Source organism: Papaver somniferum, chromosome 9 (assembly GCF_003573695.1).
Source record: "Papaver somniferum cultivar HN1 chromosome 9, ASM357369v1, whole genome shotgun sequence".
In the NCBI taxonomy this organism is placed as follows: domain Eukaryota; kingdom Viridiplantae; phylum Streptophyta; class Magnoliopsida; order Ranunculales; family Papaveraceae; genus Papaver; species Papaver somniferum.
Genome location: NC_039366.1, coordinates 102,984,453 through 102,990,400, shown reverse-complemented (window position 1 = coordinate 102,990,400; position 5,948 = coordinate 102,984,453). Strand labels below are relative to the sequence as shown.

The window sequence follows — 5,948 nt, the reverse complement described above, 5'->3', positions numbered from 1 at the left end:
ATCAAATGACAACAACCGTGAGTAGTTCGGGCTCTGTGGGTACAGCTCATTCTTGTAAGAATATCAACGATCGTTTTTTCAAGGATGAAAGAGAATATCAAAAGGAAAGACAAAACGACATTCAAGAGGAGGAACCCTGCGAAATTCATGATAAAAGACACAGCAGAGAATAGATGGCAGAATATATGAGGTATTGAGTTGTTGATCAGTCAACTGCATTTTCCATGTTTTGCAATGGCTAGATATAAATTTGTATCTGAATTTATTAGTTTGTTCCGTCTTCTTTCAGACAAACTTTGACAGATGAAAAAGAGGCAAGCGAAAACAACTCAGATGAGTTTGTCAATAACTCGTTGGCTTTAGTTCCAACTACTATTTGGCCAACGTCAACAACTAATAATAAAAAGATTAACAGCGGAGAAGTTCTTGATGTTCTTACTGCTTTAGGGCATGCAAAGAAACAACTTCAGAACTCAATGGGGAGAAAAGATGTTATTTGCTCCAGATGAGTGACTTCTGTTTCTCCACAGTTAGTGGTATTAATAAAAACACCACAATCAAGTCTTAATCAAGATCGAAAGAGTCCTTTTCACTGACTTCATTTGGGTCATTTTTCATAAGGTTTTGTTACCAACTAGTACCCTATCTCGTTTGTTATTTATATTCAAAATTTCAATACATCTTTCTCATAACCCACATTGGGTCAATAAATCATCTACTGCTTATCAACAAAGATTATTGCACCATTAAAATTTCAAAACCAAAACAAAGCATCACCACCACTATCAGCTACAAACATTCAAGGAATATTTAGGTTATTGACAATTAAATGTTGGTTATGTTACTTAAAATAAATTGTCGGTTCTGAACCAAGTTTTTTTAATCGTCTCCGACTGCCGATTAAAAAAATAAAACGCTCACTGCAAGATCCAATTTCTTCTCCTAACTGATAACATGAACAGGACGAGGGCCTCATACAAGCAGTGAATTATATGGAGTATCGCATTTAAGTATTTAATTTCTCTTACTTTCGCAGTGATGCCTGAAGAATACCTTCTCTAAAAGTCAGGGAGAAGCAGAGTTCCAGAATTTAAGTGGCTTCATATGCTGGAAAACAAGATTAAAACATTAGGGAAACCAAAAAGAAAACGTAACCTATGTTTTCATTAGTTTTCTAAAATATGAAAATAAAGGGGTACTTTCTTTAAGGAAAGTTTACACTTCAAACATAAGGATGCCCTAACATCCTTTGCTCTGTTGATCAGCTAGATACTGTAAGTTGTTATAGAGTTTTACCTCTGAAATAGGCATTTTAGTTCTAACAGAATCTATTAATGAGAAGTCAATATCTGCTACAACAATACCAGTTGAAGCTCGATCTGCAACAAAACAAAACAAAAGGAAAAAATATTAAGTGTTGGTACATGACTGCCACTGAATTCAAGTACGGGGATACCTTAAAAAAACAACTAGTGAATATCCCACAAGCAATTGGGTGAGATTAATTTCCACCTGGTAGTCGACCGACAACTTTTCCCCATGGGTCGATAATTAAGGTATCACCATAGCTTTCTCTTTTATCATTGTACTTTCCAGCTTGTGCAGCAGCAATTACCTAATGGTATGAACATAAAACATAACAGAATCTTAGAAGCAAGATATCACATCAGTTTAAATAACATAGTCAAGAAAGTTAGAACCGAAAATTTTAAGATATAGTACATAGCACTGGGTTTCAATTGCACGAGCACGAAGGAGAATCTCCCGATGAGCCTCCCCAGTTATCTTAGTAAAAGCTGCAGGTACTAAGAGAACCTGCAAGGAGTTCTCATGGAAATAAACATGAGGTTATGAAATACAATGTAGAACTATTCTGTTCTTTTGGTGAAGAAAAAGAACAGATTAACATAATATGTTCAGTTAACAAAATTCACATTCTACCTGTGCTTGATGCTGATAACGTAACCGCTGGTAAAGTTCCAGGAACCTCAAATCATAGCAGACAGTTAGACCCAAACGCCCACCAGGGCTATCTACTACGACAATATTCTTCCCTGAAAACTGCAGTAGTTTAATAATCTAATATCCAAAAGTCACAAATTGCCCCTTGCTGGTATAGAAACAGCCGTATATGGCTAGCGATTAACGATTAACATAAAGATGCATGTATAGACTGGAAGGGAGGCTTCGATTGTGTCATATTGATGGCAAATGCACAAGATGGTTATGCGTTCAATGGTTATCAATTAATTAATTAGGTTCAGAAGGTTACTGAAACTACAGTGCTTTTGGATGGACAGTTACCTCCATATTTCGTTTTATATTCAACAACCTAGTAGAATACAGATTTATGATCATTTGAATAGAGCTTCTTTTTCAATCTAGGGAATTCATGTGGAGTTCTAATGACTCATTGATCCTTCTAACCATGTATTTGTTCATACCTGCTTCTGTAAAACTACTCTCCTTGAAGACAGCTCCTCCAGGAATATCCACATCAAACCTTCAGATAATAGAAAAGATAAGAGCATTATACTGTAGTAAGTACAAACGTTTTCTGAAATCTTTACCATCTGATGACAAGATATTCAGTTGAACCAATGTAAGACATAAAAGTAAGCCCAATCGGAAGAGAAGAGCGTATCTTACAAGTGTATTTTCCTGTATGTGCTCCTAAGATTCCCAGTATCATCAATTAAAACATGTGCATTACACAAGTGTGTATCATCAGGTCCTTTCTCTTGAAATCCTCCCAGTGACAACCATATGTTGGATTCTCTGGCATTCACAAACTACAAATTTTTACACTCAAATAAATCAAAATATCAGTTTAATGGTAGTTGGGACTTTCTTTACCTAGCGAGGGAACAATATTTTTGCATGATTGGCCCATCTAGAGGTTCCGCAATTTTCATACTTTCTCCATCTCTAGCACCAACAAAAGAAAAGTTTCTGGAAAACAAATCATTTTTGCTCCAGCAGCAACAGCCTCCTTCAAAACATGAATACTAAAACCAATTTAATTCAATTTCCCCAACGATTTTGATCCAATTCAATCCCTACATAAAAGGAAACTCAATCTCCCCTAATCCTAATTCATTCATCTATTGGAAAAAGTATTTTACCTTTACAAGATGAGAACAAGTATTGAAATTGGAAGTTAGGTCATTGATTGATGTCATCTGTGCAGCAGCTATTCTCACTGTGTTGTTGCTGTTGTTTGCCATTGATGAAGAAGAGGACTTTACAGTTAACGAAACGGAACGGATCACTGGAAGGCGAGTGATGAAGCTTGGAGTCCGAGTCAAACCAACTGCCATCTTGATTTTGACTTCTTTGAGTTAAATCTCTTATTATTCTACTATCGACCTGATTTGGCACGTGTCAAGTTTACAGGATTTACAAAAATAACATAAATCCATTTCCTTTCTCTCTCTGTCCCGACTCGAGTTTGCTAAATCCGGATCTGCCACCGAAAGAAATGTTAAATTGTGATGGAAAGGTAGAATCTCTCGTTAATGGAATCGCAACTTGCAAGCGTATAATCTCTTTTGTCTCTCCTCTCTCTCTCTCTCTCGCTCCTTTTTCTTCAATAAAATCACCACGTCCCTTGTCTGTCCCTTGTCTTTTCCGGATTTCTCCAAGATTTCACCTATTTGCCCCCCGTAAATTTTCCTATTTTTAAATCATATGACGGCCTTAGCGCATTCTCTACAAATTGATGTCAACTTGGAAAGTTGCATATTGATTATTCAATTACTTGAAAATTGTTTATAAGCTAATGGTTTGTGTGAGACCGTCATTGTCATCTTTTAAGAATGTTTCAATGATTGAAATGAGAGTTTAGAACTAAAACCCTTGTCTGGAAAACATCACAGTATGCGTACTTTGTGTACAAACTGTGTTGGTATGATTCAGGTCCGGAAACCAAGTTTGCATACCAGTATGCGAACGGTTTTAAATGAGAAGTCTGGGAACCAAGTTTGCATACCAGTATGCGAACGGTTATACCTGAGTTAGGTCCGGGACGACAATTTGCGTACCCGTTTGCAAACTATTGGACAAGACCAAAGTTCAGAACTTTAGTTTGCATACCCGTTTGCAAACTGAGTGGTTGAAATTCTAAAATCGGTTTAGTATGTTTACATACTCAAGAACAAATACATTTATGAAATAAGGAATGCAATCTTTGCAAACCGTAGATCAATGTTCATGAACTGATTCTTGTACTTTGTACATTACGAATCAATCCGATTTTACATCAATTGGATCATATATACTTCTATGTGATTGTCAACAATTGAACAACTCTATGAAACACAATTAGATTCATTTGATTATCCTTCATGATTGATTGATCATCATAGTTGATCTAGATGTGTTAGATGAATGTGGTTAAGACAAAAGCGTTCATATGGATAACTTTGGTTAACTATTATTGAGCCAACTCAATATACACGTTTAGGTACGGTTCCCCATATCTAAATGAAAGTATATTTCATTTATGTATGACAAGCTAAGACCATCTAACGGTGGAGAGATATTGCTTTAGTTTCAAGCAAACTTAGCTTGTATCTTAAATCATACTTTCATCTAACGGTTGATATGGAATGCTTTGTGTTAGAGAACTGCTCGGTCGAACTCGCAAGCGTCGCTATCTCAAGCTTGTTTGTTAAGTTTAGTTGATCAAAACTATAGTTATGATTTCTAGTCTACTTATAGGAGTTTCGGACTAGGATAGATTATGTAGTTGAGCTTTAGACTTCACGGCGCTTACAACTGAAGACGAAGATCTACTGAAGAACTCGGAGGAACTTCATCAACAAAAGTTATGTTGGGACTAAAACTTATCTATCACTCAAAAGTCTATTATATTTTATTTTATCTCCTAATGAGACAACAATCATATAGTGATATAAACTTTTATATCATACACATTTGTTATTTCGAACTGAGTATAACAAGCTTATCTATTTCTCGAAATATGTGTTGGTAGATTTTTGCTTTAGCTACATTCATCATTATTCTTGACGAGTTTAGTTGGAAACAATTTATTTGTTGGAAACTAAATAATAAGTCAAAAGATGATCATGTGGAAATTGCCTTGAAACAACTTACATGATTTGTGTGAGACAGTCATTTGATGTCGACTTGGAAAGTTTCGTATTACCATTCGATCACTTGAAAATTTCTTATAAGCTAATGGCTTGTGTGAGACAGCCAGTTCGTCTTCTAAGAATGTTTCAATGATTGAAATGGGTGTTTAGAACTAAAACCCATGTCTGGAAAACATCACAATATGCGTACTTAGTGTACAGACTGTGTTGGTATGATTCAGTTCCGGAAACCAAGTTTGCATACCAGTATGCGAACGGTTTTATCTGTTAAAGTCCGCGAACCAAGTTTGCATACCAGTATGCGAACGGTTCTACCCGAGTTAGGCCCGGGACGACAGTTTGCGTACCCGTTCACAAACTGTTGGACAAAATCAAAGCCCGGAACTAAAGTTTGCATACCCGTTTGCAAACTTAGTGGTCAAAGTACTAAAATCGGTTTAGTATGTTTACATACTCATGAGCAATACATTTATGAAATAAGGAATGCAATCTTTGCAAAACGTGGCTTAATGTTCATGAACTGATTCTTGTACTCTACATTACGAATCATTCCGATTTTGCTTCAATTGGATCATATATACTTCTATGTGATTGTTCACAATTGAACAACTTTATGAAACACAATTAGATTCATTTGATTATCTTTCATGATTGATTGACCATCATAGTTGATCTAAATGTGTTAGATGAATGTAGTTAAGACAAAACTGTTTATATGGCTAACTTTGGTTAACTATTATTGAGCCAACTCAATATACACGTTTAGGTACGGTTACCCATATCTAAATGAAAGTATATTTCATTTGTGTGTGACAAGTTAAGACCATCTAA

The 5,948-nt window shown here is 35.7% G+C and overlaps 1 pseudogene; it reads right to left on the bottom strand.

Annotated features, from left to right (window-relative positions):
- Positions 1 to 293: 293 nt before the first annotated feature.
- Positions 294 to 3,320, bottom strand: LOC113312365 (annotated as a pseudogene).
- Positions 3,321 to 5,948: the final 2,628 nt, after the last annotated feature.